The following is a 16,591-nucleotide window of genomic DNA, read 5'->3' on the forward strand; positions in this document are numbered from 1 at the left end:
GAAACTGTCCCAAAGTAAGCCCTGACGCTTGTCCCTAAGTGAGGCCCTGAAGCTTTCCCTAACTAACTCAGGCCTTGATGCTGTGACTAACTCAGACCCTGATCATGTCTTTAACTAAGACCCCTAAGGCTGATCCAACAGAGGCCCTGATGCTGCTCCTAAGTCAGGCCCCGATAGTGTCCCCCACTAAGTGTCTGATGCTAGGCCTCACTCAGACCCTAACGCTCTCCCTAAGTCAGGCTCTGATGCTGTCCCTACCTGAAGCCCTAACACTGGTTCTGAATAAGGCCCTGAGAGTCTCCGTAACAAAGATCTTCACACTATCCTTAGGTCATTTGCTGACACTATCCCTAGATGTTAAACTGACACGGCCACTAGATAATGTCCTGCCTCTTATGCTAACTGAAGTCCTTAGGCTGTGCCTACCTCAGGCACTGAATTTAGTCCCAAGACCATGAAACTGTCCCGAACTAAGGCCTAGATGCTCGCCCTACATCCGGCCCTGACACTGTCCCTAACTAAGGCCCTAACACTATTGCTAACTGAGGATCTGACACTGGACCTATCAGAGGCCCGCTAATCCTAACTAACGCCTTGGAACTTTGCCTAACGTAGGCGCTGCTACCATCAATATCTAAAGTCCTGACATTATCCTGAGCTAATATCCTGACCCATGTCTTACCAAGGTCCTGAAACTCTCCCAACGTTAGCCCTGACACTGTCCCTAAGTGAGGCCCTGAGGCTGTCCCTCACAGAGGTCCTGATAATGTCTTTAACTAAACTCTAATGCTGATCTTACAGAGACCCTTATGTTTATCCTATGTCATGCCCTGACGCTGTCCGTAGCTAAGGCCCTGACTCTAGGCATCACTCAGGCCCTGTCACTCTCCCTAAGTCAGGCTAAGACTCTGTCCCTACCTGAAGCCCTGACACTGGGCCTAAATTAGGCACTGATGCTCTAATTAGCTATGGTCTTGACACTATCCCTAGGTCATTTCCTGACACTATCCCTAGATCTTAACCTAAACTTGTCTTTAGCTATTGTCGAGCCTCTTATGCTAACTAAATCTCTGATGCTGTCTCTAACTATGTGCCTGAAATTAGTCCCGAGGCCGTCAACCTGTCCCTAACTTAGGTTGGAGGCTCATCCTAACTGAGGCGCTGACACTGTCCCTAACTAAAGCCCTGACACCGTACTTTACAAGGACTCTGATGCTAGTCCTAACTCAGGCCCTGACACTGTCTCTAAGTAAGTCTCAGAATTTGCCCCTAATATAGGCCCTGCTGTCAGCAATAACTAAAAACTGGACACTAGCCTGTGTTAATATCCTGACATATTTCTAACCAAGGTCCTGACACTGTCCCTAAGAAAGCCCTGTCGCTGTCCCTATGTTAAGAAAAGAGGCTGCCCCTAACTCAGGCCCTGAAGCTTTCCCTAACTGAGGCCTTGACGCTGTGACTAAGTCAGGCCCTGATCATATCTGTAACAAAGACGCTAAGGCTGATCCAACAGAGGCGCTGATTCTGTTCCTAAGTCATGCCCTGACAGTGTCCTCAGCTAAGGGCCTGACGCTAGGCCTCACTCAGGCCCTGTCGCTCTCCCTAAGTCAGGCTCTGATGCTGTCCCTACCCGAAGCCCTGACACTGGTTCTAAATAAGGATCTGATAGTCTCAGTAACTAAGGTTTTGACACTATGCTTAGGTCCTTTCCTGACACTATCCCTAGACCATAACCTGACCCTGTCCCTAGCAAAGGTCGTGCCTCTTATGCTAACTACAGCCCTGCTGCTGTTCTTAACTAAGGGCCTAAATTTACTCTCGAGGCTGTGACCCTGTCCGTACCTAAGGCCTCGATGTTCGTCCTAATTCAGGGCCTGACACTGTCCCTAACTAAGGCCCTGCTGTCGACAATATCTAAAGTCCTGACACTATCCTGAGCTAATTTCTTTTTTTTTTTTAATTTTATTTATTTATTTATTTATTTATTTATTTATTTATTTATTTATTTATTTATGGCTCTGTTGGCTCTTGGTTTCTGTGTGAGGGCTTTCTCTAGATGCGGCAAGTGGGGACCACTCTTCATCGCGGTTCGCGGCCCTCTCACTATCGTGGCCTCTCCCGTTGCGGAGCACAGGCTCCAGACGCGCAGGCTCAGCAATTGTGGCTCACGGGCTTAGTCGCTCCGTGGCATGTGGGATCTTCCCAGACCAGGGGTCGAACCCGTGTCCCCTGCATTGGCAGGCAGATTCTCAACCACTGCGCCACCTGGGAAGCCCCTGAGCTAGTTTCTTGACCCATCTCTTACCAAGGTCCTGAAACTGTCCCTAAGAAAACCCTGATGCTGTCTCTAAGTGAGGCCTTGAGGCTGTCCCTACCAGAGGGCCTGATAATATCTTTAACATAGACCCTGAGGCTGATCCTACCGTGGCTCTTATGCTACTCCTAAGTCATGCCCTGACACTGTCTCTAGCTAAGGCCCTGACGCTAGGCCTCACTCAGGCCCTGTCCCACTCCCTAAGTCAGGCTCTGACGTTGTTCCTATCCGAAGCACTGACACTCACTGCTCCTAAATTAGGTCCTGATGTGCTAAATAACTAAGGTCTTGACACTATCCCTAGGTCATTTCCTGAAACTCTCCCTAGACTTTAACCTAACCTTCTCTTTAGCTAATGTCGAGATTAGCTAAAGAGATTCTTTAGAACGAGATTCTTTCATCTTCTGAATAGAGTTTTCTTCAAAACATAATTTTTATAGTGTTACTAACTTTAAAAAATTGTACTCAACTGCTGTGGAATATTCCTTCATAGGAGCGTGTATGGTTCTCTTCTGCATCTGCTTGTGGTGGTGTTCAGGTTGCTTTCAGCTGGAGATCCCCTTATGCTAGCTAATTCCCTGATTCTGTCCCTAAATGAGGCCCTGAATTTAGGTCCGAGGCCGTGAACGTGTGAACGTGTCCTTAACTGAGGCCTGGAAGCTCGTCCTAATGCAGGCCCTGACACTGTCCCTAACTAAGGCTCTGACACTACACCTAACTCAGTCACTGACACTGTACCTAACAAAGGCTCTGATGCTAGTCCTAACTTAGGCCCTGACACTGCCTCTAACTAAGGCCCTGCTGCCGTCAATATCTGAACACCTGATATTATCCTGAGCTAATAGCCTGACCCATGTCTTACCAAGGACCTGAAACTTTCCCAAAGTAAGCCCTGACGCTGTCCCTAAGTGAGGCCTTGAGGCTATCCCTAACGGAGGCCCTGATAATAGCTTTAACGAAGACCCTAATGCTGATCCTACAGAGGCCTTTATGCTGCTCCTAAGTCATGCCCTGATACTGTCCCTTACTCAGGCCCTAAAGATAGGCCCCACTTAGGCCCTGTTGCTGTACCTTAGTTAGGCTCTGACGCTGTCCGTACATCAAGCCCTGGCGCTGGTCCTGATTAAGGCGCTCATGCTGCTGCTAACTAAGGCCCTGATGCTCTCAATAACTAAGGTCTTCTCGTTATCCCTTGGTCATTTCCTTTCACTATCTCTGGCCTGGGACCTGACTCTGTCCCGAGATAATCTCCTGCATCTTATGCCAACTGAAACCCTAATGCTCTCCCTAACTAAGGCCCTGACTACTCCTAACTAAGGCCATGACACTGAATCTAACAAAGGCCCGGAATGTGTCCTTAATATAGTTCCTGCTGCCAGCAAGAACTAAAATCCTGACACTCTCCTGAGCTAATATCCTGACTCATTTCTAACCAAGGTCCTGACACTGTCCCTAAGAAAGCCCTGTCTCTGTCTTTAAGTGAAAACTTGAGGTTGTCTGTAACTCAGACCCTGAAGCTTTCCCTAACTGAGGCCTTGACGCTGTGACTAACTAGAGCTCCGGTCATGTCTTTAACTAAGAGCCTAAAGCTGATCCAAAAAAGGCACTGATGCTGCTCCTAAATCATTCCCCGACAGTGTCCACAGCTAAGGGCCTGACATTAGGCCTCACTCAGGCCCTGTCGCTCTCCCTAAGTCAGGCCCTGATGCTGTGCCTACCTGAAGCCCTAACGCTACTTCTGAATAAGTCCCTGAAAGTCTCAGTAACAAAGGTCTTCACATTATCCTTAGGTCATTTCCTGACACGATTCCAAGCCTTTACCCTAACCCTGTCCCGAGCTAGTGTCCTACCTCTTATGCTAACTAAAGACCTTATGCTGTGCCTAATTCAGGCACTGAATTTAGTACCAAGGCCACTAGACTGTCCCTAACTCGGCTCGATGCCCTTATCGTCACAATGTTCCATGACCACTGTCATCACAATGCTCCACGCCCTTGTCATCACAATGCTCCATAACCCCTGTCATCACAATGCTCCATGACCTTTGTCATCGCAATGCTACATGCCACTGTCATCACAATGCTCCATGCCCTTATCATCACAATGCTCCATGACCCCTTTCATCACAATGCTCCATGACCCTTGTCTAAAATGCTACATGTCTGTGAAATCACAAAGCTCCATGCCCCCTGTCCTCACAAGTCTCCATGACTCTTGTCATCACAATGCTCCATGACCCTTGTCATCACAATGCTCCATGATCCTTGTAATCAAAATGCTCCTTGACCCTTTCTTCACAATGTTACAGTACTCCTTTCTTCACAATGCTCCATGCCGCTGGTCACCACAATGCTCCATGACTTCTGTCATCACAATGCTCCATGTCCCTTGTCATTAAAATGCTCCATGGCCCCTGTCATCACAATGCTGCAGGATCCTTATAATCTCAATGCTCCATGGTCCCCATCATCACAAACCTCCACGCATTTGTCATCACAATGCTCCATGACCCCTGTCATCCCAATGCTCCATAGCACTTTTCATCACAATGCTACATGACCACTTTTACCAAAATATTCCATGACCAATTTAATCACAGTGCTCCATGACCACTTTCATCACAATGCCCCATGACCCCTGTAATCAAAATGCTCCATGGCCCTTGTCACCACAATGCACCAGGACCCGTCATCCCAATTCTCCATGGCCCTTGTCATCACAATGCTCCATGGCGCTTGTCATCACAATGATCCAGAGCCTTAGTGCTTGAGTTGGGAGTAGTGTCATTGCCTCAGTTAGGGACACTGTCATTGCCTGAATTGGGAGTAGTGTCAGAGCCTTAGTTAGGGACAGCGCCAGGGCGAGTTGGGAGTAGTGCCAGTGCCTTAGTTAGGGACAGCACCAGTGCTTGCGTTGGGAGTAGTGTCAGGGCCATAGTTAGGGACAGTGTCAGTGGTTGAGATGGGAATAGTGTCAGGGCCTTAGTTACGGACATTGTCAGTGCCTAAGTTGGGATTTTTGTCAGGGTCTTTTTTGTGGACAGTGTCAGGCCCTGAGTTAAGAGTAGTGTCAAGGCCTTAATTTGGAAGAGTGTCAGTGTCTCAGTTTGGAGTAGTGTCTGACCCTTAGTTAGAAACAGCGTCAGTGCCTGAGTTGGGAGTAGTGACATGGCCTAAGTTATGGACAGTGTCAGTGTCTGAGTTAGGAATAGTCTCAGGACCTTAGTTAGGGACAGTGTCAGTTAATGTGTTAGGAATAGTGTCAGGGCCTAAGTTAGGAGTAGTCTGAGACCGGTAGTTAGGAACAGTGTCAGGGCCTGAGTTGTGAGTAGTTTCAGGGCCTTAGTTAGAGAAAGTGTCAGTGCCGGGTTTGAGAGTTATGTCAGGGCCTTAGTTAGGGACAGTGTCAGTGCCTGAGTTGGGAGTAGTGTCAGGGCCTAGTTAGGGACAGGGTCAGTGTCTGAGTTGGGAGTAGTTTCAGGGCCTTAGTTAGAGAAAGTGTCAGTGCCGGAGTTGGGAGTTATGTCAGGGCCTTAGTTAGGGACAGGGTCAGTGCCTGAGTTGGGAGTAGTGTCAGGGCCTAGTTAGGGACAGTGTCAGTGCCTGAGTTGGAAGTAGTGTCAGGGCATTAGGGACAGTGTCAGTGGCTGAGATGGGAGTAGTGTCAGGGTCTTAGGGAGAGTGTCAGTGCCTGAGTTGGGAATAGTCTCAGGGTCTTTTTTGGGGACAGCATCAGGGCATGAGTTAAAAGTAGTGTCAAGGCCTTAGTTAGGGAGAGTGTCAGTGCCTGTGTTGGGAGTAATATCAAGCCCTTCGTTAGGGACAGTGTCAGGGTCTGAGGTAGAAATAGTCTCAGGGCCTTAGTTAGGTAGCGTGTCAGTGCCTAAGTAAGTAGTAGTGTGAGGGCCTTAGTTAGGGACAGTGTCAATGCCTCTGTTGGGAGTTGTGTCAGAGACTTAGTAAGGGACAGCGTCAGTGCCTGCGTTGGGAGTAGTGTCAGGGCCTTACTTAGGGACAGCGTCAGTGCCTGAGTTAGGAGTAGTGTGATGGCCGTAGTTAGGGACACTCTCAGTGCCAGAGTTGGGGGTAGTGGCAGGCCTTTGTTAGGGACTGTGCCAGGGCCTGAGTTAAGAGTAGTGTCAAGTCCTTAGTTAGGGACAGTGTCAGTACCTGAGTTGGGAGTACTGTCAGGGCGTATTTAGGGACAGTCTCAATGCCTATTTTGGGAGTAGTGTCACGGCCTTAGTGACATTATCAGTGCCTGAGTAGGGAGTAGTGTCCGGGCCTTAGTTAGGGACAGTGTCAGTTGCTTAGTTAGGAGTAGCGTCACGGCCTAAGTTAGGGCCAGTGTCAGTGCCTGAGTCAGGAGTAGAGTCAGGGCCTAAGTTAGGGACAGTGTCATTGCTTGAGATAGGAGTAGTGTCAGGGCCTTAGTTACGGACATTGTCATGGCATGATTTAGGAGTTGTGTTAGGGCGTGAGCTATGAATAGTGTCAGGGCCTTAGTTAGTGACAGTGTCAGTGCTGAGTTTGGAGTAGTATCAGGGCCTTAGTTAGAGACAGTGTCAGGGCCTGAGTTAGGTGTATGTCAGGGCCTTAGTTAGGGACAGCGTCAGTGCCTGATTTAGGAGTAGTGTCAGAGGCTTTGTTAGGGACAGTGTCAGGGCCTGAGTTAAGAGTAGTGTCACAGCTTTAGTTAGGACCAGTGTCAGGGCCTTAGTTAAGTCAGTCCAACATCAGCGCCTATGATAGGAATCAGATCAGGACCTGTGTTACAGGTAATGTCAGGGCCTTATTTAAGAACAGTGTCAGGGCCTGAGTCCTGACTTACTCCTTACTCTCCTCACTAAGGACTTTGGACACTACTGCTAATTCAGGCCCTGATAATGTCCCTAACTAATTCCCTGACACTTTCCCTGGCTAAGGCCCTGAACTTCTCCTACGTCAGGCACTGATACTGTCCCTAACAATGGCCCTGACACTACACCTAACTGAGGCCCCGACATGATACCTTACAAACGCTTTGTTGCTAGTCCAAACTAAAGCCCTAAAATTGGTCCTAAATAAGGCCTTGACACTAATCCTAACTCAGGCCCTAAAACTGTCCCTAACTAAGGCCCTGATAGTATGCCTAACTCAGGCCCTCATACGATTCCTAACAATGGCTCTGATGCTAGTCCAAACTAAGGCCCTGAAATTGGTCCTAAATAAGGCCTTGACACTAATCCTAACTCAGGCCCTAGCACTGTCCCTAAGTAGGTCTCAGACAGTACACTTAAATCAGACCCTGACACTGTCCCTAAGCAAGGCCCTGACACTACTCCTAACTCAGTCCCTTACACTGTACCTAACAAAGTCTCTGATGCTAGGCCTAACTCAGGCCCTGAAACCGTCTGTAACGAAGGCCCTGCTGCCATCACTATCAAAAGTCCTGACATTATTCTGAGCTAATATCCTGACCTATGTCTTTCCAAGGTCCGGAAACTGTCCCAAAGTAAGCCCTGACGCTGTCTCTAAGTGAAGACCTGAGGCTGTCCCTAACTCAGGCCCTGAAGCTTTCCTGAACTGAAGCCTTGAAGCTGTGACTAATTCAGGCCCTGATCATGTACCTAACGAAGACCTTAATGCTGATCCAGCAAAGAGGCTGATGCTGCTCCAAAGTCATGCCCTGACAGTGTACCCAGCTAAGGGCCTGATGCTCAGCCTCACTCTGGCCCTGTCGCTCTCCCTAAGTCAGGCCCTGACACTGTCACTAACTAAGGCCCTGACTCTACTCCTAATTCAGTCCCGTACATTGTATCTAACAAAGACTCTGATGCTAGTCGTAACTCAGGGCCTGACACTGTCTCTAACTAAGGGCTGCTGCCATCAACATCTAAAGTCCTGACATTATCTGGAGCTAATACCCTGACCCATGTCTTACCAAGGTCCTGAAACTGTCCCAAAGTAAGCCCTGACGCTGTCCCTAAGTGAGGCCCTGAAGCTTTCCCTAACTAACTCAGGCCTTGATGCTGTGACTAACTCAGACCCTGATCATGTCTTTAACTAAGACCCTAAGGCTGATCCAACAGAGGCCCTGATGCTGCTCCTAAGTCAGGCCCCGATAGTGTCCCCCACTAAGTGTCTGATGCTAGGCCTCACTCAGACCCTAACGCTCTCCCTAAGTCAGGCTCTGATGCTGTCCCTACCTGAAGCCCTAACACTGGTTCTGAATAAGGCCCTGAGAGTCTCCGTAACAAAGATCTTCACACTATCCTTAGGTCATTTGCTGACACTATCCCTAGATGTTAAACTGACACGGCCACTAGATAATGTCCTGCCTCTTATGCTAACTGAAGTCCTTAGGCTGTGCCTACCTCAGGCACTGAATTTAGTCCCAAGACCATGAAACTGTCCCGAACTAAGGCCTAGATGCTCGCCCTACATCCGGCCCTGACACTGTCCCTAACTAAGGCCCTAACACTATTGCTAACTGAGGATCTGACACTGGACCTATCAGAGGCCCGCTAATCCTAACTAACGCCTTGGAACTTTGCCTAACGTAGGCGCTGCTACCATCAATATCTAAAGTCCTGACATTATCCTGAGCTAATATCCTGACCCATGTCTTACCAAGGTCCTGAAACTCTCCCAACGTTAGCCCTGACACTGTCCCTAAGTGAGGCCCTGAGGCTGTCCCTCACAGAGGTCCTGATAATGTCTTTAACTAAACTCTAATGCTGATCTTACAGAGACCCTTATGTTTATCCTATGTCATGCCCTGACGCTGTCCGTAGCTAAGGCCCTGACTCTAGGCATCACTCAGGCCCTGTCACTCTCCCTAAGTCAGGCTAAGACTCTGTCCCTACCTGAAGCCCTGACACTGGGCCTAAATTAGGCACTGATGCTCTAATTAGCTATGGTCTTGACACTATCCCTAGGTCATTTCCTGACACTATCCCTAGATCTTAACCTAAACTTGTCTTTAGCTATTGTCGAGCCTCTTATGCTAACTAAATCTCTGATGCTGTCTCTAACTATGTGCCTGAAATTAGTCCCGAGGCCGTCAACCTGTCCCTAACTTAGGTTGGAGGCTCATCCTAACTGAGGCGCTGACACTGTCCCTAACTAAAGCCCTGACACCGTACTTTACAAGGACTCTGATGCTAGTCCTAACTCAGGCCCTGACACTGTCTCTAAGTAAGTCTCAGAATTTGCCCCTAATATAGGCCCTGCTGTCAGCAATAACTAAAAACTGGACACTAGCCTGTGTTAATATCCTGACATATTTCTAACCAAGGTCCTGACACTGTCCCTAAGAAAGCCCTGTCGCTGTCCCTATGTTAAGAAAAGAGGCTGCCCCTAACTCAGGCCCTGAAGCTTTCCCTAACTGAGGCCTTGACGCTGTGACTAAGTCAGGCCCTGATCATATCTGTAACAAAGACGCTAAGGCTGATCCAACAGAGGCGCTGATTCTGTTCCTAAGTCATGCCCTGACAGTGTCCTCAGCTAAGGGCCTGACGCTAGGCCTCACTCAGGCCCTGTCGCTCTCCCTAAGTCAGGCTCTGATGCTGTCCCTACCCGAAGCCCTGACACTGGTTCTAAATAAGGATCTGATAGTCTCAGTAACTAAGGTTTTGACACTATGCTTAGGTCCTTTCCTGACACTATCCCTAGACCATAACCTGACCCTGTCCCTAGCAAAGGTCGTGCCTCTTATGCTAACTACAGCCCTGCTGCTGTTCTTAACTAAGGGCCTAAATTTACTCTCGAGGCTGTGACCCTGTCCGTACCTAAGGCCTCGATGTTCGTCCTAATTCAGGGCCTGACACTGTCCCTAACTAAGGCCCTGCTGTCGACAATATCTAAAGTCCTGACACTATCCTGAGCTAATTTCTTTTTTTTTTTTAATTTTATTTATTTATTTATTTATTTATTTATTTATTTATTTATTTATTTATTTATGGCTCTGTTGGCTCTTGGTTTCTGTGTGAGGGCTTTCTCTAGATGCGGCAAGTGGGGACCACTCTTCATCGCGGTTCGCGGCCCTCTCACTATCGTGGCCTCTCCCGTTGCGGAGCACAGGCTCCAGACGCGCAGGCTCAGCAATTGTGGCTCACGGGCTTAGTCGCTCCGTGGCATGTGGGATCTTCCCAGACCAGGGGTCGAACCCGTGTCCCCTGCATTGGCAGGCAGATTCTCAACCACTGCGCCACCTGGGAAGCCCCTGAGCTAGTTTCTTGACCCATCTCTTACCAAGGTCCTGAAACTGTCCCTAAGAAAACCCTGATGCTGTCTCTAAGTGAGGCCTTGAGGCTGTCCCTACCAGAGGGCCTGATAATATCTTTAACATAGACCCTGAGGCTGATCCTACCGTGGCTCTTATGCTACTCCTAAGTCATGCCCTGACACTGTCTCTAGCTAAGGCCCTGACGCTAGGCCTCACTCAGGCCCTGTCCCACTCCCTAAGTCAGGCTCTGACGTTGTTCCTATCCGAAGCACTGACACTCACTGCTCCTAAATTAGGTCCTGATGTGCTAAATAACTAAGGTCTTGACACTATCCCTAGGTCATTTCCTGAAACTCTCCCTAGACTTTAACCTAACCTTCTCTTTAGCTAATGTCGAGATTAGCTAAAGAGATTCTTTAGAACGAGATTCTTTCATCTTCTGAATAGAGTTTTCTTCAAAACATAATTTTTATAGTGTTACTAACTTTAAAAAATTGTACTCAACTGCTGTGGAATATTCCTTCATAGGAGCGTGTATGGTTCTCTTCTGCATCTGCTTGTGGTGGTGTTCAGGTTGCTTTCAGCTGGAGATCCCCTTATGCTAGCTAATTCCCTGATTCTGTCCCTAAATGAGGCCCTGAATTTAGGTCCGAGGCCGTGAACGTGTGAACGTGTCCTTAACTGAGGCCTGGAAGCTCGTCCTAATGCAGGCCCTGACACTGTCCCTAACTAAGGCTCTGACACTACACCTAACTCAGTCACTGACACTGTACCTAACAAAGGCTCTGATGCTAGTCCTAACTTAGGCCCTGACACTGCCTCTAACTAAGGCCCTGCTGCCGTCAATATCTGAACACCTGATATTATCCTGAGCTAATAGCCTGACCCATGTCTTACCAAGGACCTGAAACTTTCCCAAAGTAAGCCCTGACGCTGTCCCTAAGTGAGGCCTTGAGGCTATCCCTAACGGAGGCCCTGATAATAGCTTTAACGAAGACCCTAATGCTGATCCTACAGAGGCCTTTATGCTGCTCCTAAGTCATGCCCTGATACTGTCCCTTACTCAGGCCCTAAAGATAGGCCCCACTTAGGCCCTGTTGCTGTACCTTAGTTAGGCTCTGACGCTGTCCGTACATCAAGCCCTGGCGCTGGTCCTGATTAAGGCGCTCATGCTGCTGCTAACTAAGGCCCTGATGCTCTCAATAACTAAGGTCTTCTCGTTATCCCTTGGTCATTTCCTTTCACTATCTCTGGCCTGGGACCTGACTCTGTCCCGAGATAATCTCCTGCATCTTATGCCAACTGAAACCCTAATGCTCTCCCTAACTAAGGCCCTGACTACTCCTAACTAAGGCCATGACACTGAATCTAACAAAGGCCCGGAATGTGTCCTTAATATAGTTCCTGCTGCCAGCAAGAACTAAAATCCTGACACTCTCCTGAGCTAATATCCTGACTCATTTCTAACCAAGGTCCTGACACTGTCCCTAAGAAAGCCCTGTCTCTGTCTTTAAGTGAAAACTTGAGGTTGTCTGTAACTCAGACCCTGAAGCTTTCCCTAACTGAGGCCTTGACGCTGTGACTAACTAGAGCTCCGGTCATGTCTTTAACTAAGAGCCTAAAGCTGATCCAAAAAAGGCACTGATGCTGCTCCTAAATCATTCCCCGACAGTGTCCACAGCTAAGGGCCTGACATTAGGCCTCACTCAGGCCCTGTCGCTCTCCCTAAGTCAGGCCCTGATGCTGTGCCTACCTGAAGCCCTAACGCTACTTCTGAATAAGTCCCTGAAAGTCTCAGTAACAAAGGTCTTCACATTATCCTTAGGTCATTTCCTGACACGATTCCAAGCCTTTACCCTAACCCTGTCCCGAGCTAGTGTCCTACCTCTTATGCTAACTAAAGACCTTATGCTGTGCCTAATTCAGGCACTGAATTTAGTACCAAGGCCACTAGACTGTCCCTAACTCGGCTCGATGCCCTTATCGTCACAATGTTCCATGACCACTGTCATCACAATGCTCCACGCCCTTGTCATCACAATGCTCCATAACCCCTGTCATCACAATGCTCCATGACCTTTGTCATCGCAATGCTACATGCCACTGTCATCACAATGCTCCATGCCCTTATCATCACAATGCTCCATGACCCCTTTCATCACAATGCTCCATGACCCTTGTCTAAAATGCTACATGTCTGTGAAATCACAAAGCTCCATGCCCCCTGTCCTCACAAGTCTCCATGACTCTTGTCATCACAATGCTCCATGACCCTTGTCATCACAATGCTCCATGATCCTTGTAATCAAAATGCTCCTTGACCCTTTCTTCACAATGTTACAGTACTCCTTTCTTCACAATGCTCCATGCCGCTGGTCACCACAATGCTCCATGACTTCTGTCATCACAATGCTCCATGTCCCTTGTCATTAAAATGCTCCATGGCCCCTGTCATCACAATGCTGCAGGATCCTTATAATCTCAATGCTCCATGGTCCCCATCATCACAAACCTCCACGCATTTGTCATCACAATGCTCCATGACCCCTGTCATCCCAATGCTCCATAGCACTTTTCATCACAATGCTACATGACCACTTTTACCAAAATATTCCATGACCAATTTAATCACAGTGCTCCATGACCACTTTCATCACAATGCCCCATGACCCCTGTAATCAAAATGCTCCATGGCCCTTGTCACCACAATGCACCAGGACCCGTCATCCCAATTCTCCATGGCCCTTGTCATCACAATGCTCCATGGCGCTTGTCATCACAATGATCCAGAGCCTTAGTGCTTGAGTTGGGAGTAGTGTCATTGCCTCAGTTAGGGACACTGTCATTGCCTGAATTGGGAGTAGTGTCAGAGCCTTAGTTAGGGACAGCGCCAGGGCGAGTTGGGAGTAGTGCCAGTGCCTTAGTTAGGGACAGCACCAGTGCTTGCGTTGGGAGTAGTGTCAGGGCCATAGTTAGGGACAGTGTCAGTGGTTGAGATGGGAATAGTGTCAGGGCCTTAGTTACGGACATTGTCAGTGCCTAAGTTGGGATTTTTGTCAGGGTCTTTTTTGTGGACAGTGTCAGGCCCTGAGTTAAGAGTAGTGTCAAGGCCTTAATTTGGAAGAGTGTCAGTGTCTCAGTTTGGAGTAGTGTCTGACCCTTAGTTAGAAACAGCGTCAGTGCCTGAGTTGGGAGTAGTGACATGGCCTAAGTTATGGACAGTGTCAGTGTCTGAGTTAGGAATAGTCTCAGGACCTTAGTTAGGGACAGTGTCAGTTAATGTGTTAGGAATAGTGTCAGGGCCTAAGTTAGGAGTAGTCTGAGACCGGTAGTTAGGAACAGTGTCAGGGCCTGAGTTGTGAGTAGTTTCAGGGCCTTAGTTAGAGAAAGTGTCAGTGCCGGGTTTGAGAGTTATGTCAGGGCCTTAGTTAGGGACAGTGTCAGTGCCTGAGTTGGGAGTAGTGTCAGGGCCTAGTTAGGGACAGGGTCAGTGTCTGAGTTGGGAGTAGTTTCAGGGCCTTAGTTAGAGAAAGTGTCAGTGCCGGAGTTGGGAGTTATGTCAGGGCCTTAGTTAGGGACAGGGTCAGTGCCTGAGTTGGGAGTAGTGTCAGGGCCTAGTTAGGGACAGTGTCAGTGCCTGAGTTGGAAGTAGTGTCAGGGCATTAGGGACAGTGTCAGTGGCTGAGATGGGAGTAGTGTCAGGGTCTTAGGGAGAGTGTCAGTGCCTGAGTTGGGAATAGTCTCAGGGTCTTTTTTGGGGACAGCATCAGGGCATGAGTTAAAAGTAGTGTCAAGGCCTTAGTTAGGGAGAGTGTCAGTGCCTGTGTTGGGAGTAATATCAAGCCCTTCGTTAGGGACAGTGTCAGGGTCTGAGGTAGAAATAGTCTCAGGGCCTTAGTTAGGTAGCGTGTCAGTGCCTAAGTAAGTAGTAGTGTGAGGGCCTTAGTTAGGGACAGTGTCAATGCCTCTGTTGGGAGTTGTGTCAGAGACTTAGTAAGGGACAGCGTCAGTGCCTGCGTTGGGAGTAGTGTCAGGGCCTTACTTAGGGACAGCGTCAGTGCCTGAGTTAGGAGTAGTGTGATGGCCGTAGTTAGGGACACTCTCAGTGCCAGAGTTGGGGGTAGTGGCAGGCCTTTGTTAGGGACTGTGCCAGGGCCTGAGTTAAGAGTAGTGTCAAGTCCTTAGTTAGGGACAGTGTCAGTACCTGAGTTGGGAGTACTGTCAGGGCGTATTTAGGGACAGTCTCAATGCCTATTTTGGGAGTAGTGTCACGGCCTTAGTGACATTATCAGTGCCTGAGTAGGGAGTAGTGTCCGGGCCTTAGTTAGGGACAGTGTCAGTTGCTTAGTTAGGAGTAGCGTCACGGCCTAAGTTAGGGCCAGTGTCAGTGCCTGAGTCAGGAGTAGAGTCAGGGCCTAAGTTAGGGACAGTGTCATTGCTTGAGATAGGAGTAGTGTCAGGGCCTTAGTTACGGACATTGTCATGGCATGATTTAGGAGTTGTGTTAGGGCGTGAGCTATGAATAGTGTCAGGGCCTTAGTTAGTGACAGTGTCAGTGCTGAGTTTGGAGTAGTATCAGGGCCTTAGTTAGAGACAGTGTCAGGGCCTGAGTTAGGTGTATGTCAGGGCCTTAGTTAGGGACAGCGTCAGTGCCTGATTTAGGAGTAGTGTCAGAGGCTTTGTTAGGGACAGTGTCAGGGCCTGAGTTAAGAGTAGTGTCACAGCTTTAGTTAGGACCAGTGTCAGGGCCTTAGTTAAGTCAGTCCAACATCAGCGCCTATGATAGGAATCAGATCAGGACCTGTGTTACAGGTAATGTCAGGGCCTTATTTAAGAACAGTGTCAGGGCCTGAGTCCTGACTTACTCCTTACTCTCCTCACTAAGGACTTTGGACACTACTGCTAATTCAGGCCCTGATAATGTCCCTAACTAATTCCCTGACACTTTCCCTGGCTAAGGCCCTGAACTTCTCCTACGTCAGGCACTGATACTGTCCCTAACAATGGCCCTGACACTACACCTAACTGAGGCCCCGACATGATACCTTACAAACGCTTTGTTGCTAGTCCAAACTAAAGCCCTAAAATTGGTCCTAAATAAGGCCTTGACACTAATCCTAACTCAGGCCCTAAAACTGTCCCTAACTAAGGCCCTGATAGTATGCCTAACTCAGGCCCTCATACGATTCCTAACAATGGCTCTGATGCTAGTCCAAACTAAGGCCCTGAAATTGGTCCTAAATAAGGCCTTGACACTAATCCTAACTCAGGCCCTAGCACTGTCCCTAAGTAGGTCTCAGACAGTACACTTAAATCAGACCCTGACACTGTCCCTAAGCAAGGCCCTGACACTACTCCTAACTCAGTCCCTTACACTGTACCTAACAAAGTCTCTGATGCTAGGCCTAACTCAGGCCCTGAAACCGTCTGTAACGAAGGCCCTGCTGCCATCACTATCAAAAGTCCTGACATTATTCTGAGCTAATATCCTGACCTATGTCTTTCCAAGGTCCGGAAACTGTCCCAAAGTAAGCCCTGACGCTGTCTCTAAGTGAAGACCTGAGGCTGTCCCTAACTCAGGCCCTGAAGCTTTCCTGAACTGAAGCCTTGAAGCTGTGACTAATTCAGGCCCTGATCATGTACCTAACGAAGACCTTAATGCTGATCCAGCAAAGAGGCTGATGCTGCTCCAAAGTCATGCCCTGACAGTGTACCCAGCTAAGGGCCTGATGCTCAGCCTCACTCTGGCCCTGTCGCTCTCCCTAAGTCAGGCCCTGACACTGTCACTAACTAAGGCCCTGACTCTACTCCTAATTCAGTCCCGTACATTGTATCTAACAAAGACTCTGATGCTAGTCGTAACTCAGGGCCTGACACTGTCTCTAACTAAGGGCTGCTGCCATCAACATCTAAAGTCCTGACATTATCTGGAGCTAATACCCTGACCCATGTCTTACCAAGGTCCTGAAACTGTCCCAAAGTAAGCCCTGACGCTGTCCCTAAGTGAGGCCCTGAAGCTTTCCCTAACTAACTCAGGCCTTGATGCTGTGACTAACTCAGACCCTGATC

This window comes from Balaenoptera physalus (genome assembly GCF_965194825.1).
Source record: "Balaenoptera physalus genome assembly, contig: SUPER_4_unloc_4, whole genome shotgun sequence".
Classification (NCBI taxonomy): Eukaryota; Metazoa; Chordata; class Mammalia; order Artiodactyla; family Balaenopteridae; genus Balaenoptera; species Balaenoptera physalus.